Genomic DNA, 22500 nt, shown 5'->3' on the forward strand with positions numbered 1-22500 from the left:
CTTTTGGGTTTTCTTCCCTACTTATATAATGTACTGGAGATTAGAGTGGCTGATCTTTAAATAGCCCTCTCTTTGCAGCAGCTTTCGCTTACGGCCATACCAACCTGGCTCTGCCCGATCTCGTCTGATCTCGGAAGCTAAGCAGGTTTGGGCCTGGTTAGTACTTGGATGGGAGACCGCCTGGGAATACCAGGTGCTGAAAGCTTTTGGGTTTTCTTATGAACTTATATAATGAACTGGAGATTAGAGTGGCTGATCTTTAAATAGCCCTCTCTTTGCAGCAGCCTTCGCTTACGGCCATACCAACCTGAGGGCGCTAGAGAGCTACAGGAAGTGTTGGCTGCAGTTGGGAGAGGAAGGCTCTCCTCCATTTTGATTTTTCTGTCAGTGTTTGTTTTGTGAGTTGTTTTTGGACTTTAGTTTATTTTTTGTGTTTTTTCAGTTTTAAACCACCTAACAGCAGCATCTTGCTGGCTGGAGGGTGGTTAATTTTTTGTTAGATTTTTGTACAATGGACGGATTATTGGTAAACGACACTGGACTGGCTGGAGAGACACGCATGGCAAACGACACTGGAATGGCTGGAGAGACACGTATGGCAAACGAAACTGGACTGGCTGGAGAGACACGTATGGCAAACGACACTGGACTGCTTGGAGAGACACGTATGGCAAATGACCCTGGACTGGCTGGAGAGACACGCATGGCAAATGACCCTGGAGTGGAGTATCGACAACGAGCAGGACACGGTAAAAAACAAGATGCAAGAGATAAAATTGGTGAAAGGAAATACTTAAAGGAGGCAACTGTGATTGTGAATGTCGAGAACGTAAATGAGGTGAGAGCTGTGGATATTATTAAAGCGGTGACGGAAAAATGTGGATATGGTAAAATTTTAGCACTAAGGCCAAGACAAGGAAAGGAATATGAACTGACAATGGAGAAAGAAGAAACATGTGATGAACTGACTGAGGGATTGTTAATTAAAGGAGTTAACTGTGAGATAAAGAAACTGCAAAAAAGAGATTATGTTGTTTCCTTCATGCACCTGCCCGTCTACCTTGATGATAAAGACATTTTTAGAAAATTGGAGGGATGGGGAGTTAATCCCATTTCAAAATTAAAAAGAAGATGCTACCCGGGCACTGAAATAGAGGATGGAACAAGGTTTTTAAAAGTGAGATTCCCCAAGGAGGTGGCATCATTGCCCTACAGCACAAAGCTGGAAACAGCAGAAGGGCCGCAGTACTTTAGGGTGATGCACAGCCACCAGGTGAAGACCTGTAAGCTGTGCATGAGCCCGGATCATCTGCTCAAAGAATGCCCTGAATTTAAGTGTCACAAGTGCGAGGAAAGGGGACATTTCGCAAGGGATTGCAATGCGGTCAGATGCCCGGAGTGTCAAAAGATTTTAAACAAGTGTGAGTGTTGGATGGAGGGAGAGGAAGGAGGTCTGGAGCATCGGGTGGACGGACAGGTGCATGAAGGAAACACTGAAGAGGAAGGAGATATTGATGAAGGACAAGGGGATGAAGGATTATCACAAAAGGAAACAGAAGGAGGAACAGGCAACCAAGAGGAAGAAGAAGAAGGAAAAAAGAATGATATGGATGAGGAACAAACAGCAGAACAGAATACCCAATGGACAGAAATGGAAATATCGGACAGCTTTAAAAATCTTTTGGATAATGTGGAGAGGGATGGACAGGGAATGTATGATCAAAACAAAGAAATGGACAGTGAAGAAGAAACAAGGATGGACAACATGGGAAAAGACAGAGGGGAGAGAGGACAAAGTAGAAGAAGAACATTAAAGGTAAAACCAAATGTGGAAAATGCAAGAAAAAAGTTAATGACAAGGGGCCGAGTAAAAAGTGTAAACAGATATGAAGTGTTAAGAGGGCTGGAGGGAGAAGATGGAAAATAATGGTTTTTATGTATTTATTTTTATTTATTTTAATGGTTTTAAGTTGTGTTACTTTTAATGCAAGGGGATTGATGGACATGGGTAAATTTGAAAAGGTGAAAGAAATGTGTAAAGGAGAGGATGTGATTTTATTACAAGAAACTAACTGGAGGGAAGAGTACATGACTGAAATAAGGAAAAGGTGGAGCGGAGAGATTTTATATAACAATGGTGATGGGAGGCTTGGAAGAGGAGTTGCGATTTTAATAAAAGAAAACTGTGGGGTATCATGTAAAACAATATATAATGACGTAGATGGGAAATGTATTGCGGTTGAAATGGAGTATGAGGAGAAAAAAGTTATTGTAGTTAATATTCATGCACCGACTGTAGAGAATGAAAAGAAGGAATATTTTAATGTATTAAGAGATTTTTTAAAAAAGCATAAAGAAGTTATTATGATGGGTGATTTTAATACCGTTTTCAGTAAATTAGAAATGGGTGAGGGAATGGTTTTTAAAAATGATAAAGGAAGAAAAGAACTGAAACTATTAATGGAAGAAAATAATATGATTGATGTATGGAGAGAAAGAAATGAAAAAAAGAAAGAATATTCAAGGAGGCAATTAGTAGGGAATTTTATGTGTAAGACAAGGATTGATTTTATTTTGTGTACAAGGAACATTGAAGGATATATCGGTAACATTAAATATGAAGAATCAAGCTTAAGTGACCATAAACCAATTTTTTTGCAAGTAGACTGGAGTTCAGTGAAAAGAGGGCCGGGTGTATGGGTGTTAAATGTAGAGGTTTTGAAGAATGAGGAGTATGTTTTAAGTATTAAAGAAATTATTGAAAAAGAAAAGGAGAATGAAATGTACAGTGAAGATAAAAGGATATGGTGGGAAAATGTTAAATATTTAGTTAAAAAATTCACAATAAAGTATTGCAAATTAATACAGATATGTAAGAGGAAGAAGGAGAGAGAAATAAGAGAAAAATTGGAAAAGGAATTAAATGAGAATGGAAAAGATATACAAAAAATAAAAGAATTGGAGGGAATATTGAAAGAAATGGAAGAGAAAAAATATGAAGGAGCAAGACTAAGAAGTAAAGCTAAATATACTGTGGAGGGAGAAAAATGTACAAAATTTTTCTTTGATCTAGAAAAGATACGAGGGAAAGCTGGAATGATTAAAGAAATAAGAGGAAAAAATGGTGTAGTGGTGGAAACAAATGAGGAAATATTAAAAGAAGTAAAAGCATATTATGAGAACCTGTTTAGTACTGAGGGGTTGAAGGAAGAAGAGAAATTGGAGTTACTTAAGCAAATAAAAACAACAGTAGGAGAAGTAGACAAAAAAGAGTGTGATGAAGAGATAAGTGAAGAAGAGATAAAAAGAGCAATAAGTGAATTAAACAAAAATAAAAGTCCAGGTATAGATGGTTTGGGGAGTGAATTTTATATTGTTTTTAAAGATTTTTTAACCAGTATTTTAAAAGAAGTATATGAAGAGATCTTTAAAAAAGAAGAAATGAATCAGAGAATGGGGATGGGATTATTAAAGTTGATATATAAAAGAAAAGGAGATAAAGTAGACTTAAAAAATTATAGACCAATTACAATGTTGAATACAGATCTGAAAATTTTAACAAAAGTTTTAGCCAACAGATTGAAAGAGGTAATGCCAACCATAATTGAAACAAATCAAGTGTATGGAGTTAAAGGGAAAGATATAGCGGACACAACTTTAAGTATAATAGATAGAATAAGATATATGAAAGAAAAAAACAAAAAAGGATATGTTATTAGTTTGGATTTCGAAAAGGCTTTTGATAGAGTGGAGCATGAATATTTATTTGGAATTTTAAGTAGGTACGGGTTTGGGGAAAATTTTATCAAGTGGATTACAATTTTATATAGGGGAGCAATAACAAGAATACAGTGTAATGGTTTTTTAACTGAATGTTTTAAAATTACTAGATCAATAAGACAAGGATGTCCATTATCAGCGCTTTTATATTCTTTAGTTGCAGAACCATTGGGATTAGCTATTAAAATAGACGAAGACATAAGAGGGATAAACATTGAAGGAAGTGGGGGAAATGAAAAAATATTTCAATATGCAGATGATACGACAATAATAGTTAAAGATATAGAGAGTGTTAATAAAGTAATGGAAGTAGTACAGATGTTTTGTAGGGGATCAGGAGGTAAGATAAATGAAGAAAAAACTATATATATGAGATTTGGAGGAGTGACTGTTTTAACAGAGTATTTTCATTTTAAAGAAACAAAAGAAATAAGGATTTTAGGTGTTCTAATGGGAAAAGAAGAAAGGAATGTTAAAGAAAAAATGTGGGAAGAAATAGTAGGAGGTATTGAAAGAAGGTTAAATTTTTGGAAATTGAGGACATTAAGTTTAAAAGGGAAGGTTTTAATTTTAAATGTGTTAATGGTGTCAAAGTTGTGGTATGTTTTATATGTGACTGCTATGCCAATGTGGGTGGAGACAAGGTTGAAAAAATGTTTTTTAGATTTTTTATGGAATAGTAAACCGTCAAGAATTGCATATAGTACATTAATAGGAGAAATAGGGAAAGGAGGGATGGGATTAATTGATGTTGAACAGAGAAAAAATAGCTTAAGAATTAAAATAGTAAAAAAATATCTAGATGATGGTCACAAAACTGCATGGAAAAAGACAATGGAATATTTTTTAAACAAATGTGGGGATTTTAACATGGGGGATGGGATTTTATGGATGAAAACAAAGAATTGGATGACAGAGTGCTTACCAGAGTTTTATAGGGAAATGTTTAGTGCCTGGGGAAAATTTTTAGATAGACTTGAGTATGATCCACATGGGAGAGAAAACATTTTAAATCAACCTCTGTTTTTAAACCAAAACATTTTAAAACAAGACAAAGGAATTTTTTTAAAGAAATGGATGGAAGTGGGGATAACAAGAGTGAGAGATGTTTTGTATGAATTTAAAGAAGGGTTTTTACCAACACAATTTACTGTAGATGCAATGGAGGAGGCAAAAGAGGATTACAGTGAACAAGTAATAAAAAATAAATATGAAATCATTAAAAATGCAATACCTAAAGAGTGGATAAAAAGAATAGAAAGTATGGAAGGAGAGCCAAAAGAGAAATGTATTCATGTGAAATTAGGGGGAAAACTGTATGATTTTAAGGAATGTACTGTGAAAATGATTTATTGTGCTTTTAGAGATGATGTTTTTAAAGAGCCGATTGCAAATGGTTACTGGGTGCAGAAATTCAAAGATTTAAAAAAAGAGTGTATATGGAGAAACATGACGGGGAAATGTGTGGAAACAAAATTGGAATGTTTGGAGTATTTTATAAGGCATAAAGTGGTTTTTACTGATGTTATTTTAAATAAAATAGGAATGGAAGAAAATGCTCTGTGTAAAGTGTGCCAGGAAGAGGAAGAGGGGATTTTACATATGTTTTTACATTGTAGAGAGCTAGAGGACTTTTTAAGGAAATGTAAATGTTTAATTAAAGATGTGACTGAGGAGTGGGATGAAAATGTAATGGAATGGAACAGAGATGTGATGTTTGGTTGGGAAAAAAAGGGTCAAAACAAAAGTTTCATTAATCTGTGTGTAATGCTAATGAAAAGTGCAATATGGGACAGAAGAACTGTGGCTAAAAAGGAAAAAATTGTGTTGGATGTTTGGAGGATGTTTAAAAGAAAAACAGAATTATATATTGAAAGACTGTATGTGTACTTTAAAGGTGTAAATATGTTAGACTCTTTTTATGATGTTTTTACCTCAAAAGTTTATTGTGTTTTAAATGATTTAATGTGGAAGCTGCCAGGAAGTGAAGGAGATTTTTAAATTATCTATGTAAAGGAAAGATGTGTAATGTAGGGATGTGTAAAGACAATGTTCTGTATTTTCTGTTGATTGCGTTTAATCTATTGTATTTTATTGATTGAAATTTCTTAATAAAAAAAAAAAAAAAAAAAAAAAAAAAAAGGCTATGCCCGATCTCGTCTGATCTCGGAAGCTAAGCAGGTTTGGGCCTGGTTAGTACTTGGATGGGAGACCGCCTGGGAATACCAGGTGCTGTAAGCTTTTTGGAAAATATTCACTAGTTATGTAATAATCTTGAAAAAAAAAAAAAAAAGAGAGACAATGCCCGATCTCTGAATCTTAGCATGTTTTGTTCTGGTTACTACTTGGATGGGAGACTGCCTGGGAATAATACCCGGTGCTTTAAGGTTTTGGGTTTTCTTCCCTACTTATATAATGAACTGGAGATTAGAGTGGCTGATCTTTAAATAGCCCTCTCTCTGAAGCAACCTTCGCTTACGGCCATACCTGGCTATGCCTTGTTAGTACTTGGATGGGGAACCGCCTCGGAATACCAGGTGCTGAAAGCTTTTTGGAAATTTTTCAAAATCTTTTACTTTTTGGATTTTTTTCACTAATTATATAATAATCGTGCAAAAAAAAAAAAAAAAAAAAAAATAGAGTCAATGCCCGATCTCTGAATCTTAGCATGTTTGGTTCTGGTTACTACTTGGATGGGAGACTGCCTGGGAATGCCAGGTGCTGTAAGCTTATGGGTTTTCCTTTTAAACACAGTCCAAACATCCAACACAATGATTTCCTTTTTAGCCACAGTTCTTCTCTCCCATATTGCACTTTTCATTAGCATTACACACAGATTAATAAAATTTTTGTTTTGACACTTTTTTTCCCAACCAAACATCACCACTCTGTTCCATTCCATTACATTTTCATCCCAGTCTTCAGTCACATCTTTAATTAAACATTTACATTTTCTTAAAAACTCCTCCAGTTCTCTACAATATAAAAACATATGTAAAATCCCCTCTTCCTTTTCCTGGCACACTTTACACAGAGCATTTTCTTCCCTTCCTATTTTATTTAAAATAATCTCAGTAAAAACCACTTTATGCCTTATAAAATACTCCAAACATCCCAATTTTGTTTCCACACACTTCCCCGTCATGTTTCTCCATATATACTCTTTTTTTAAATCTTTGAATTTCTGCATCCAGTATCCATTTGCAATAGGCTCTTTAAAAACACCATCTCTAAAAGAACAATAAATCATTTTCAGAGTACATTCCTTAAAATCATACAGTTTTTCTCCTAATTTCACGTAAATACATTTCTCTTTTGGCTCTTCTTCCATACATTCTATTCTTTTAATCCACTCTTTGGGTATTGCGCTTTTAATGATTTCATATTTATTTTTTATGTCTTGTTCACTGTAATCCTCTTTTGCCTCCTCCATTGCATCTACAATAAATTGTGTCGGTAAAAAACCTTCTTTAAATTCATACAATACATCTCTCACTCTTGTTATCCCCACTTCCATCCATTTCTTTAAAAAAATCCCTTTGTCTTGTTTTAAAATGTTTTGGTTTAAGAACAGAGGTTGATTTAAAATGTGTTCTCTCCCATGTGGATCAAACTCAACTTTATCTAAAAATTTTCCCCAAGCACTTAAAATTTCTCTATAAAACTCTGGTAAATTTTCTGTCATCCAATTCTTCGTTTTCATCCATAAAATTCCATCCCCCATGTTAAGATCCCCACATTTGTTTAAAAAATATTTCATCGTCTTTTTCCACTCTGGTTTGTCCTCATCTTGTAGGTATTTCTTCACTACTTTCACTCTCAAACTATTTTTCCTCTGTTCCACATCTATTAAACCTAAACCCCCCTTCTCTACCGCCCCTAAAATCGTATTAAAAGCTATTCTTGCTGGCTTCCCCTCCCATAAAAAGTCAAGAAAACATTTCTTCAACCTCTTTTCTGTCCACATTGGCATATGCGACACATATAAAACATTCCATAGCTTAGACACCATTAAAACATTCAATACTAAAACCTTCCCTTTTAAGTTTAAAGTTCTTAATTTCCAATAATTTAACCTTCTCTCTATTCCTGTTACTAGTTCCACCCACATTTCATCTCTTACTTTCATCTCATTTTTACCCATTAAAATTCCTAAAATCCTAATTTCTTCCACTTCCTTCAAATTAAAACTATCCTTTAAAACCATTGCTTTACCAAATCTCATATATACCGTCTTTTCTTCATTTACTTTACTCCCGGATCCTTTACAATATTCCTCTACAACATTCATAACTTCTTTGATGCTCTCCTTTCCTTTTACTATTATCGTTGTGTCATCAGCATATTGAAAAACCTTTCCCTCAGCCTTATTTTCCTCAATTTCAATTCCAATTATTCCTTCTTTTTGTTTTATGGCCAATCCTAACGGTTCCGATACAAGTGAATATAATAATGCCGAAAGCGGACAACCCTGTCTTATCGATCTTGTGATTTTAAAACATTCTGTTAAAAACCCATTACACTTTATTCTCGTTAAAGCGCCCTTATATAAAATCTCAATATATTTGATAAAATCTCCCCCAAAACCAAATTTCTTTAAAACATCAAATAAATACTCGTGTTCAACCCGATCAAATGCTTTTTCAAAATCTAGACTAATTATGTAACCATCTTCATTTAGTTCTTTCATATACCATATTGTGTCTCTTATACTCATTGTTATATCCGCTATATCCCTTCCTTTTACTCCGTATGCTTGGTTTGTTTCGATTATACTTGGCATTACTTCCTTTAACCTGTTTGCTAAAACCTTTGATAAAATCTTAAAATCTGTGTTAAGCATTGTGATCGGCCTATAGTTTTTTAAATCTACCTTTTCTCCTTTCCTTTTATATATCAGTTTTGTTATCCCCATCCCCATTCTTTCATTAACTTCTTCTTTTTCAAAAATCTCACTAAAACTTCCTTTAACCCCTTAACTGTCACTCACGTTTTTGAAGATAGACTTGAATGTGCATGATACAAACCTAAATTTTTATAATTCATGACTGAAAACATTTTGTAACATGATTTTGATGTGCCATTTACATGGTAATGCAATGTCTGATTTTAAAATGGGTTTTAAAGGATGAATTTTGAGATTTTATGTTTTCAAGTGATATATAACTTCTGATGATTTCTAAAACATGATAGAGAAAAAGGCAACGAGAAAGTCTTTTTTTTAAACAAAGGTCAAAACTCATTTTGTAATGTAGATTTCTGAGGGTGCACTCTTGTCATAAATTAATCTATTACTTTTCCTACATAATTTTTAACAAATAATATTGGAAAAATATATATTTAGGAGTCTTGAACCTTTCCAACGATATATAGTTTGTCAGGATTAGATTAGATTTGATTGTAATATAGTATAGTCAACGTAGGCGTCCCGTATACGGGACGGGGTGACAGTTAACAGGTTAAAATCTTGGTTAAAATCTCTTTAAAACATATATAAAATTCACTTCCCAAACCATCTATTCCTGGACTTTTCTGTTTATTCAGCTGCTGTATTGCTCTTTCAATCTCTTCTTCACCAATTTTTTGATCGCATTCTTTTTTATCTTCCTTACTCACTTTTACTTTTATTCGATTCAACAATTCAATTTTTTCGTTTTCTTCTACACCCCGGCACTAAAAAGATCTTCATAAAAATTCTTTATTTCTTCTAAAATCTTTTCATTCCCCTCTACAACTTCCCCATTTTTCCCTCTTACCTGTTTTATTGTTTCAGCTTTCCCTCTCTTTTTTTCCAAATCAAAAAAAAACTTTGTGCACTTTTCTCCCTCCACAGTATATTTAGCTTTGCTCCTTAACCTCGCCCCCTCATATTCTTTTTCCTCTATTTCCTTCAGTTTTTCATCCATTTCCTTTATCTTTTGTATATCTTTATTTTCTTTATTCAATTCCGCTTCCAAACATTCCTTTATTTTTTTTCGTTGTATCTTTTGCATTTGCGTATTATGCTACAATACTTAATTGAGAATTTTTTTATTAAAAACTTTACATTCTCCCACCAAATTCTCTTATCTTCTTCATACATTTCATTTTCCTTTTCTTTTTCTATAATTTCTTTAACCTTTAATACATAGTCTTCATTTTCTAACATTTTTGTATTTAAAACCCATATTCCTGGCCCTCTTTGCACTTTATTCCAATCCAATTTAAAAAATAAGAACTTGTGATCGCTAAAACTTGTTTCTTCATACTTAATATTTTCTATAAAATTCTCCACATTTCTTGTACATAAAATAAAATCAATTCTTGTTTCACACACAAACTGCCCCACTATTTGCCTTCTTGAAAACTCTTTTTTCTTTTCATTTCTTTCTCTCCACACATCTATGATATTATTTTCTGCCATTAAAGCTTTTAATTCTTTTCTCCCTTTGTCAGTTTTAAAAACCATTCCATCTGCCATGTCTTGTTTACTAAAAACCGTATTAAAATCCCCCATCATTATTATTTCTTTATACTTCTTTACAAAACTACTTAAAACATAAAAAAACTCTTTCTTTTCCTTCTCCTCCGTTGGTGCATGTACATTTACTAAAATCAATTCCCTTCCTTCATGTTTTGTCTCTACAACCATACATTTACCCATCGTATCTTTGTATAAAATTTGACTTGCTTTAAAAACATCATCCTTCATTAAAAAAGCCACACCTCTCCCAAACCTCCCATCTCCATTATTGTACAAAATCCCTCCTCCCCATCTCTTTTTATATTCATTCATTACATTTTCTCTCCAGTTTGTTTCCTGTAGTACAATAATGTCTTCTCTTTTACATTTTTCTTTTATATTTTCAAATTTCTTTAAGTTCAAAAGTCCTCTTGCATTAAAAGTCACAACACTTAAAACCATTAAAAAGAAAAATAATAAATATCTAAAACCCATCATTCTCAGTCTTTCTCCTCCAATTCCTTTAACACCTCAAACCTATTTAAACATTTCACTTTTTTTCTTGAACTTTCTATATTTGGCTTTACCTTTAGCGATCTTCTTCGTATTTTTCCCCTCTCCGCCTTTTCCTTCTCATCCTCCTCCATACTAATTTCTCCTTCGTTATCAGTTTCTTTGTCTTGTTCTTTTCCTTTTTGTCCATGAATTGAAGATATGTCCATCGGTGTAATTTGTGTGTCCTCTTCTCTTATTTGTTCATTGTTATTTTCTTTTTCTTTTTCTCCTTCTCCTTCCTGTCTGTTGTTTGTTCCTTCCTCTGTTTCCTTTGGTTGTAATTTGTCTTCTTCATGTCTTTCATCACAATGTCCTTCATCATTGTTTTCTTCATGCACCTGCCTGTCCACCTGTTCTTTCCTTCCACCTACCACCCCCTCCATCCAGCATTCACATTTATTTAAAATTTCTTGGCAATCCGGACACCTGACAGCATTGCAGTCTCGTGCAAAATGTCCCCTTTCCAAACATTTATGGCACTTGAATTCTGGGCACTCTTTCAGTAGATGTTCTGGGCTCATGCACAGCCTACAAGTCTTCACCTGGTGGCTGTGCATCACCCTAAAGTACTGCGGGCCTTCAGCTGTTTCAATCTTAGTGCTGTAAGGGAGTGATGCCACTTCTTTGGGGAACCTCACCTTTACAAACCTTGTGCCGTCTTCGATGTCAGTGTCCGGATAGCACCTTCTTTTGATTTTAGATATGGGGGAAACCCCCCATCCTTCCAATTTGTTTACAATTTCCTTATCCTCCAGGTAGACAGGCAGGTGCATGAAGGAAACAACGTAATCTTTATTTTGCAGTTTTTTTACTTCACAGTCCACTCCCTTTATTGTCAATCCATTGATTAAAATGTCACACATTTCTTCCTGTTCCAATGTCAGTTCATATTCTTTGCCTTGTCTGGGTCTTACAGCCAACACCTTTCCACTTCCAATTTTTTCTGAGATTGCTTTAATTATATCCTCTCCTCTCACACCAATCACATTCTCTGTACTCACGATCACTGTTGCCTCCTTTAAATATTTTCTTTCACCAAATCTTTTCCTTAATTCTTGATCTTTTACATTTCCAGCTCTTTGTCGCTTCTCCAGTCCAGTGTCATTTGCCGTGCGTGTTCCTCCAGCCAGTCCATTGTCGTTTGCCATACTTGTTCCTCCAGCCATTCTAGTGTCGTTTACCATGCGTGTTCCTCCAGCCAGTCCAGTGTTGTTTGCCATGCTTGTTCCTCCAGCCAGTCCAGTGTCGATTGCCATGCGTGTTCCTCCAGCCAGTCCAGTGTCGCTTGCCGTGCGTGTTCCTCCTGCCAGTCCATTGTCATTTGCCATTCGAGTCTCTCCAGCCAGTTCCGAGTCGTTACCATACAATCCGTCCATTTTTGAGAAAAAAAAGATCAACCACCCTCCAGACAGCGATATGCTGCTGTTAGGTGGCTTTCAAAAAAGAAAAAATGCCAAAGAAACAATCACAGATTCACAAAACAAACAAAACAACCACAAATAGAAAAACACAAAATGGAGGAGAGCCTTCCTCTCCCAACTGCAGCCAACACTTCCTGTAGCTCTCTAGCGCCCTCAGGTTGGTATGGCCGTAAGCAAAAGCTGCTGCAAAGAGAGGGCTATTTAAAGATCAGACACTCTAATCTCCAGTACATTATATAAGTAGGGAAGAAAACCCAAAAGCTTACAGCACCTGGCATTCCCAGGCAGTCTCCCATCCAAGTAGTAACCAGAACCAAACATGCTAAGATTCAGAGATCGGGCATTGACTCTTTTTTTTTTTTGCACGATTATTATATAATTAGTGAAAAAAATCAAAAAAGTAAAAAATTGTGAAAAAATTCCAAAAAGCTTTCAGCACCTGGTATTCCGAAGCGGTTCCCCATCCAAATACTAACCAGGCATAGCCAGGTATGGCCGTAAGCGAAGGCTGCTTCAGAGAGAGGGCTATTTAAAGATCAGCCACTCTAATCTCCAGTTCATTATATAAGTAGGGAAGAAAACCCAAAAGCCTAAAGCACCGGGTATTATTCCCAGGCAGTGTCCCATCCAAGTAGTAACCAGAACAAAACATGCTAAGATTCAGAGATCGAGCATTGTCTCTTTTTTTTTTTTTTCAAGATTATTACATAACTAGTGAATATTTTCCAAAAAGCTTACAGCACCTGGTATTCCCAGGTGGTCTAAACCTGCTTAGCTTCCGAGATCAGACGAGATCGGGCATAGCCAGGTTGGTATGGCCGTAAGCGAAGGCTGCTGCAAAGAGAGGGCTATTTAAAGATCAGCCACTCTAATCTCCAGTACATTATATAAGTAGGGAAGAAAACCCAAAAGCTTACAGCACCGGGTATTATTCCCAGGCAGTCTCCCATCCAAGTAGTAACCAGAACAAAACATGCTAAGATTCAGAGATCGGGCATTGTCTCTTTTTTTTTTTTCAAGATTATTACATAACTAGTGAAAGTTCTGGTTACTACTTGGATGGGAGACCGCCTGGGAATACCAGGTGCTGTAAGCTTTTTGGAAAATTTTCACTAGTTATGTAATAATCTTGAAAAAAAAAAAAAAGAGACAATGCCCGATCTCTGAATCTTAGCATGTTTTGTTCTGGTTACTACTTGGATGGGAGACTGCCTGGGAATAATACCCGGTGCTGTAAGCTTTTGGGTTTTCTTCCCTACTTATATAATGTACTGGAGATTAGAGTGGCTGATCTTTAAATAGCCCTCTCTTTGCAGCAGCCTTCGCATACGGCCATACCTGGCTATGCCTGGTTAGTACTTGGATGGGGAACCGCCTCGGAATACCAGGTGCTGAAAGCTTTTTGGAAATTTTTCAAAATCTTTTACTTTTTGGATTTTTTTCACTAATTATATAATAATCGTGCAAAAAAAAAAAAAAAAAAAAGAGTCAATGCCCGATCTCTGAATCTTAGCATGTTTGGTTCTGGTTACTACTTGGATGGGAGACTGCCTGGGAATGCCAGGTGCTGTAAGCTTTTGGGTTTTCTTCCCTACTTATATAATGTACTGGAGATTAGAGTGGCTGATCTTTAAATAGCCCTCTCTCTGAAGCAGCCTTCGCTTACGGCCATACCTGGCTATGCCTGGTTAGTACTTGGATGGGGAACCGCCTCGGAATACCAGGTGCTGTAAGCTTTGTGGAAATTTTTCACAATTTTTTACTTTTTGGATTTTTTTCACTAATTATATAATAATCGTGCAAAAAAAAAGAGTCAATGCCCGATCTCTGAATCTTAGCATGTTTGGTTCTGGTTACTACTTGGATGGGAGACTGCCTGGGAATGCCAGGTGCTGTAAGCTTTGTGGAAAATTTTCACTAGTTATGTAATAATCTTGAAAAAAAAAAAAAAAAAAAGAGACAATGCCCCATCTCTGAATCTTAGCATGTTTTGTTCTGGTTACTACTTGGATGGGAGACTGCCTGGGAATAATACCCGGTGCTTTAAGCTTTTGGGTTTTCTTCCCTACTTATATAATGAACTGGAGATTAGAGTGGCTGAACTTTAAATAGCCCTCTCTCTGAAGCAGCCTTCGCTTACGGCCATACCTGGCTATGCCTGGTTAGTACTTGGATGGGGAACCGCTTCGGAATACCAGGTGCTGAAAGCTTTTTAGAAATTTTTCAAAATCTTTTACTTTTTGGATTTTTTTCACTAATTATATAATAATCGTGCAAAAAAAAAAAAAAAAAAAAAAAAAGAGTCAATGCCCGATCTCTGAATCTTAGCATGTTGGTTCTGGTTACTACTTGGATGGGAGACTGCCTGGGAATGCCAGGTGCTGTAAGCTTTTGGGTTTTCTTCCCTACTTATATAATGTACTGGAGATTAGAGTGGCTGATCTTTAAATAGCCCTCTCTTTGCAGCAGCTTTCGCTTACGGCTATACCAACCTGGCTATGCCCGATCTCGTCTGATCTCGGAAGCTAAGCAGGTTTGTGCCTGGTTAGTACTTGGATGGGGAACCGCTTCGGAATACCAGGTGCTGAAAGCTTTTTGGAAATTTTTCAAAATCTTTTACTTTTTGGATTTTTTTCACTAATTATATAATAATCGTGCAAAAAAAAAAAAAAAAAAAAAAAAAAAAGAGTCAATGCCCGATCTCTGAATCTTAGCATGTTGGTTCTGGTTACTACTTGGATGGGAGACTGCCTGGGAATGCCAGGTGCTGTAAGCTTTTGGGTTTTCTTCCCTACTTATATAATGTACTGGAGATTAGAGTGGCTGATCTTTAAATAGCCCTCTCTTTGCAGCAGCTTTCGCTTACGGCCATACCAACCTGGCTATGCCCGATCTCGTCTGATCTCGGAAGCTAAGCAGGTTTGGGCCTGGTTAGTACTTGGATGGGAGACCGCCTGGGAATACCAGGTGCTGTAAGCTTTGTGGAAAATTTTCACTAGTTATGTAATAATTTTGAAAAAAAAAAAAAAGAGACAATGCCCCATCTCTGAATCTTAGCATGTTTTGTTCTGGTTACTACTTGGATGGGAGACTGCCTGGGAATAATACCCGGTGCTTTAAGCTTTTGGGTTTTCTTCCCTACTTATATAATGAACTGGAGATTAGAGTGGCTGATCTTTAAATAGCCCTCTCTCTGAAGCAGCCTTCGCTTACGGCCATACCTGGCTATGCCTGGTTAGTACTTGGATGGGGAACCGCCTCGGAATACCAGGTGCTGAAAGCTTTTTGGAAATTTTTCAAAATCTTTTACTTTTTGGATTTTTTTCACTAATTATATAATAATCGTGCAAAAAAAAAAAAAAAAAAAGAGTCAATGCCCGATCTCTGAATCTTAGCATGTTTGGTTCTGGTTACTACTTGGATGGGAGACTGCCTGGGAATGCCAGGTGCTGTAAGCTTATGGGTTTTCTTCCCTACTTATATAATGTACTGGAGATTAGAGTGGCTGATCTTTAAATAGCCCTCTCTTTGCAGCAGCTTTCGCTTACGGCCATACCAACCTGAGGGCGCTAGAGAGCTAGTGAGAAACAGGAAGTGTGTTGGCTATAGGGAGGTGAGATAGGCTCACCCAAACTTTTGTGTTGTTTTTTGCGTTGTTTTTGTTCAAGATAAGTATTTTGTTTCTAGTTTTTGTGTTATTTTTGTTATTTGTCCTCCCAACAGCTTTGCTGTTTGGGAGGGATCATTTTAGTTTTGTGTTTTTTTTGTTAAATGGACGGATTAACAGCTACAGACATGGATTTGGCAAAACAAACAAGGCAGCTAACTGAAAATGGACTGGATAAAAGACAACGAGAAAAGGATTACCCAGAAAGGAGACTCAAACGGATTTATGCAAAGGAAGCAACGGTAGTGATTGATTTGACGGAGGTACAAGATGGGAGAGCAGAGGACATTATAGAAGCATTGAAAGACAAGATCGAAGTGACTAGCATACTAGCGGTAAGACCAAAAATGATGAAACAATATGAAATTACATTGGAAAAGGAAGAAGATATTGAGAAACTGGAAGAACGATTGATGATTAAAGGAAAGACTTGTGAAATTAAAAAGTTGAACAATAAGGATTTTGCTGTATCTTTCATGCATCTGCCTGCTTACCTGGAGGATGATGATATTTTAAAGAAGCTGGAGGGATGGGGGGTGACTCCTATCTCACAGATCAAAAGGAGATTCTACCCGGGCACCCGCATTGAGGATGGAACGAGATTCCTGAGAGTACGGTTTCCAAAAGAGGTGGCTTCTCTGCCCTACAGTACGAGAATGGAGACGGAAGAGGGACCTCAGTATTTCAGGGTGATACATAGCCAGCAGGTGAGAACCTGTAGGTTATGTATGAGCCCTGAACACATGATGAAGGACTGTCCGGACTTCAAATGCTTTAAGTGCTCGGAAAGGGGACATTTCGCGAGGGACTGTAATGCGGTGAGGTGCCCGGACTGCAGGCTCGTGCTAAATAAGTGCGAGTGCTGGTTCGGAGAACCACATCAGGAGGAAGAGCAGGGGTGCGGGCAGATACATGAGGAAGACGGTGAAGAGGAGCTACACGAGAACACGGAAGGAACACAAAGAGAGAATACCGCAAGCACAGACGTTGAAGAGGAAAGTGAAAGGACTGGATTAACACAGTGCAGTGAGGAAACGGGGTCACTGATGGAAATAACTGATACTTTACAGATTGAACTGGAAAAGACAGAGGAGCAGGAGTGGGTCAGCGAGGATGGGAGAATGGACAAAGACAGTGAATGCATCGACGATGCCGGCACTACAGGAATCAATAAAAGAAGAAGACAAACTAAGGTAACACCAAATTTAGAGAAAGCCAAAAGAAAAGTATTAAAACAAGGATGTGAGGAAAAACAGGACAGTGGGGAAATGGTAAAGGAAGGAGAGGGAATGAACTGACAATGTTACGTCTTGAGACATATAGTGTGTGTTTCTTGCTTTGCTGCTCCCCTTTGCTGTTCTGTAAATAAATGTACAAAGGATCTTTGAATGCTGATTTCAGTTTATGTTGCGGCCTTACCCTAGACAGGGTCCTAACAATTGGGGGCTCGTCCGGGATCCTGTAAAACTAGATCATTTGACTAGGCCTGAGTCATCGTGTTTGACCTAGAAATATTCATTTGTTGTGGAAGTAGGTTATTAGTGTTTGATCTATCTTCAATTACTTAAAATTCAACGTTAGAAATATTTTATATAAGTGTAGGAAAGATGACCTATTGCAGATTCTTTCTGTGGAGCTATGTCATCTAGTGCCCTAGAACAAATGTTAAAGGCTGAGTTATTCAATAGATAAGTGGACATGCAGATTTTGCCACTGGACAGTGTGGTTAAGGAGGGGGCTGTTGAGGCTCCCTCTCACATGAGTCCTCTTGTTGCTCACAATGATCCTTCGTTGGCAATCAGGCTAAAAGAAATTGAATTGTAAATAAAAATGCATGAGCACTGGCTATTGTGTTTGCAGGTGATAGAGCTGGGGATTTCAAGATTACATGGTCATGATAGACCTAGCGCTTTTATCTCTGCTCCGCCCACAGTAAATGTTACTTCTACCCTCTCTGAAGTTTCAACACCAGTGCATGGTATCAGTACTTAGTTAGTATTTGTTGCTAGTAAGGATTTTAAGTTGGCGACTCCTTTCAGGGAATCTGAGGTGGATACATACTTCATTGCCTTTGAGCTAGTGGCATCTACCATGAGATGGCCCAAAGAGAGGGGGGGTATCGTTACTGCGGTGCAGGTTGGTAGGTAAGGCCTAAGAAGTATGTTCCACTTTACAAATTGAACAGAGGTTGCATTAAGTTGTGAAGAGTGCCATGTTTAGGGCTTATGAATTGGTATCTGAGACTTACAGGCAGAAATTTAGAGCCTACGTGAAACTGTAGACTGTCGTAGATTCTTTCTCAAATCATAATGCTCTCTACAGGCCTTTTGTTGTCAGTGGAACTCAAGGAAATCAAAACCTACAGTAGGCAGATGACCATATTGAGGGACATGGGAGCAGGCCAGTCTCTCATAGTGTATAGTCTTACCATTTACAACCAAGACATGTATATGGGCTAAAGTTCTTGTTCATGGTGTTGGACTTGAGAATTTTGAGATTCCATTGCATAATATCTTCATGAAATCTAGACCGGTTACAGGACAAGTGCAAAGTAATGTATGCTCCAAACTTCCTGTTGATGGTGTTGACCTTACCCTAGGTAATGTTTTGGCTGGGCATAATGTGTATTCCCAAAAGCCGTAAGCAAATCCTGGGTGATGTGTAGATGTGCTACTGTGTCAACCCCTTAAAACCTGTAATTTGAAGTTAAGTGGTTTAACTTTGTCAAAGCGTGGTTTGACATTTATGGGTGGGGGTGTTACGTCTTGAGACATATAGTGTGTGTTTCTTGCTTTGCTGCTCCCCTCGTTCTCTCTCTTTCACAGGATTGGATCCTACCAAAGTGATCTCCAGATCTGATTGGTGCAAATGGGACCAAGGAGCAGCAATAAAAGGATCTGCTGTGCCTGAGGAGGGAGCTCTGCTCATCTTGTGATTTCCTGTTGTTCCATTGTACATGTGCTGTTGTGTGTTTGCTACAGAGTGTTGCTGCTCTTAGTTGCCTGGTGATCTGCCTATTGTGTGCAGTGTGGATTTTGAGGTGATAAGGTGTTGTCAATCTCATTTTCCATTTTGTATATTTTGTAAAGTTTTGTAAATACTCTTTTCTACACTTTGAAGCTGTAGGGGGTGAGTGCCATTTTCTTTTGCAAATATTGTTTTCTCCTGTCTTTCATTAGATGGGGAGTTAGGGTAGCATATTGTATTTTTAGTTTTTCTTTTGTTAGGAAATTTAGTGTTTTCTGTTTAGGAGCTTACTTGGTGTTTGTTTGTTGTTTTGGCCTTTGCTCACCCCTGAAGTTGTGCTTTTACTCTGTGGTTCTGTAAATAAATGTACAAAGGATCTTTGAATGCTGATTTCAGTTTATGTTGCGGCCTTACCCTAGACAGGGTCGTAACAACAATATGGGGATTTTATGGCTTTTATTTTATTTTATGGTGCTGAAAATTGTGTCTTTTAATGCTAGAGGACTAATGAATGTTTATAAATTTGAAAAGGTGAAGGAATTGTGTCAAAATGAAGATGTGATTTTATTGCAAGAGACAAACTGGAAAGAGAATGTTATGGAGGATATTAGAAAAAGATGGGAAGGGGAATTACTTGTTAATAATGAAGAGGAAAAAATGGGAGGAGGAGTGGCGGTTTTAATAAGAAAAGACAGAGGTATAAAGACAAAACTTATATATAATGATAAAAAAGGAAAATGTATGGTGGTAGAAATGGAAATGGAAGAAGACAAATTTGTTTTAGTGAACGTGCACGCTCCCAATGGAGAAAAAGAAAAGAAATTATACTTTAATGTTTTAGCTGATGTAATTGGAAAATGGGGGAAGGTGGTGATTGCAGGGGATTTTAACACTGTTTTTAGTAAAATGGATATGGCAAATGGGATGGTTTTTAAATCGGATGGGGGTAGAAAAGAACTAAGGTCATTGATGGAAGAGAAAAATATGATTGATGTGTGGCGGGAAAGAAATGGAAAAAAGAAGGAATTTTCAAGAAGACAGTTGGTGGGGAATTTTATGTGCCAAACCAGAATAGACTATTTTTTAAGTACCAGAAATCTTGAATGTTTCATTGATGGAATATTTCACAAAGAAACGACCTTAAGCGATCACAAAATGGTTTTAATGACGATGGATTTTAAAAGACAAACAAAGGGACCTGGGGTGTGGACTTTAAACACTGAGGTTTTAAAGAATGAAAGTTTTAAAAAAGAAATCGAAATGATATTAGATGGGAGGAAAAAAGACCAGATGTATATGGAAGACAAAACGCAATGGTGGGAAAATGTTAAGTATGATATTAAGAAATATTCTATGAAGTACTGTAATTTATTACAAAATGTTAAAAGAACCAAGGAGAGAGAAATAAGGAGAACTCTAAAAGAGGAGTTAAATAAAAATGAAGTAGATGTGCAAAAAGTAATTGAAATAGAAAATACGTTGAGAAAAATAGAAGAGGGGAAATGCAAGGGGGCAATGTTGAGAAGCATAGCAAAATATACGGTGGAAGGGGAAAAATGTAACAGATTCTTTTTTAATCTTGAGAAAAGCAGGGGGAGATCGGAAACAATTAAAGAACTTAAAAGTAGGAATGGACAGGTGGTCTCAGATACAGAGGGGATTTTAAAAGAAGTGAAATCATTTTATGAAGAACTTTTTAAGTCGGAGGGAGGAGATGAGGAAAAAAGGAATATTTTGTTGCAACAGATAACAAGGAAAGTTGGCGAAGAGGATAAAAAAATATGTGAAAGGGAAATAGAAACTGAAGAGATCATACATGCCATAAATCAATTAAGAGTGAGGAAAAGCCCCGGAGTAGATGGTATTGGAAGTGAGTTTTACAAAGTTTTTAAAGACAAAGTAAGCGTAATTTTAAATGAAATTTTTGAAGAAGTTTTTAAAAATGAAAGAGTAAGCCCAAGAATGGGGCTAGGATTAATGAAAATAATATACAAGAAAAAAGGAGACAAAACTGAGCTGAAAAATTTTAGACACATTACAATGCTAAACACTGATTTTAAAATTTTAGCCAAGGTCTTAGCAAACAGATTAAAAAATGTCATGCCAAATATAATAGAAACAAACCAAGCGTACGGAGTAAAGGCGAGAGATATAGCAGATGTTACTAGCAGCATTAGAGATATAGTAGGGTATATAAAAGAAAAGGGCAAAAGTGCTTATGTTATTAGTACGGATTTTGAAAAGGCTTTTGACAGAGTTGAACATGGCTTTTTATTTGCAGTTTTAAAGGAATTTGGGTTTGGGAATAATTTTATAAAATGGATTTCGGTTTTATACAGGGATATTTTTACAAAAGTAAAATGCAACGTTTTTTTAACTCAACCTTATAAAGTTTTAAGATCCATAAGACAGGGGTGTCCTTTGTCTGCGCAATTGTACTCTTTAGTAGCAGAACCTTTAGGGCTTTTAATAAATAGAGAAAAAATAATAAATGGAATACGAATGGAAGAGGGAGAAGAATTAAAGAGAATATTTCAATATGCTGATGACACGACAATTGTGGTTGAAAACGTAGAAAGTGTTAAAAGAGTGATGGAGAAAACAAAACTGTATTGTGAGGGTTCGGGTGCAAAAATAAATGAAGAAAAAACTGTATACATGAAATATGGAAGGGCGGAGGTTCTTACAGGGATCTGTAAGTTTATGGAGGTGCAAGAAATAAAGATTTTAGGAATAATTGTAGCAAAGAATGAAAAGGAGGCTATGGACAGTATGTGGGAAGAGACGGTGGGAGGGATGGAAAGAAGACTGATTTTCTGGAGAAGCAGGTTTTTAAGTTTAAAGGGGAAAATTTCAGTTCGTAAACATGATAATGTTATCTAGAATGTGGTATACATTACATGTGATGCCATTGCCAGACTGGGTTTTAAAGAGAATAAAGAAATGTGTTTAAGAATTTTTATGGGACAAAAAGCCTCCAAGAATTGCATATTTTACACTGATAGGGAAACCGGGGGAGGGAGGGATGGGTTTGGTGGATGTAGAACAAAAAATGAAAAGCATGAGAGTAAAGGTGGTAAGAAAATATTTGGATAATACGAACAGAGCAGAGTGGAAGAGATTGATGGCTCTTTATTTAAATAAATGTGGGAATTTTAATTTGGGGGAAAATGTTTTATGGATGAAGCTTAAGAATTGGATGATGGAGGGGATCCCACGATTTTACAAAGAGGTTTTAAGCGCTTGGAGGCTTTTTTTAACAGAGGTGGATTTTAATCCGGAGGGGAAGGAAATGATTTTAAATCAACCTCTGTTTTTAAATGGAAAAATAAAGATGCAAGAGTATGATATCTATTTTAAGAAGTGGTTGCAAGCGGGATTTGTAAAGGTGAGGGATGTTTTATGGGAATTTAAAGAGGGATTTTTACCACTTCAAGTGATCATAGATGCAATGGATGAGGAGAAGGAGGACTTTAATGTAAATGTTTTAAAAAGACAATACGAACAAGTAAAAAAAGCAATCCCAGGACAATGGCTGGATGAAATTATTAATGAGGGAGAAAAAGAAAAGAAAATGAGCGTGTTTCTAAAATGTAAAGACAATATGGTGAATTTTAATTTGGGGTCTGTTAAAATGTTTTATGGGTTTTTTATAAATGGAGTTTTTA

At 36.6% G+C, this 22500-nt stretch overlaps 2 non-coding genes and 1 pseudogene across 2 annotated transcripts; all 3 read left to right on the plus strand.

The window, feature by feature from the left end:
• The first annotated feature begins 86 nt into the window (after positions 1-86).
• LOC132133908 (5S ribosomal RNA) lies at positions 87-205 on the plus strand. The gene has a single exon (XR_009429294.1). It is a non-coding gene; the product is annotated as a 5S ribosomal RNA (ribosomal RNA).
• Positions 206-14672: 14467 nt separating this feature from the next.
• Positions 14673-14791, plus strand: LOC132133852 (5S ribosomal RNA; annotated as a pseudogene).
• A 267-nt stretch (positions 14792-15058) lies between these two features.
• Positions 15059-15177, plus strand: LOC132133871 (5S ribosomal RNA). The gene has a single exon (XR_009429259.1). It is a non-coding gene; the product is annotated as a 5S ribosomal RNA (ribosomal RNA).
• The last annotated feature ends 7323 nt before the right edge of the window (positions 15178-22500 follow it).

The sequence above is a fragment of the Carassius carassius genome, chromosome 50, assembly GCF_963082965.1.
Source record: "Carassius carassius chromosome 50, fCarCar2.1, whole genome shotgun sequence".
Taxonomy (NCBI): domain Eukaryota; kingdom Metazoa; phylum Chordata; class Actinopteri; order Cypriniformes; family Cyprinidae; genus Carassius; species Carassius carassius.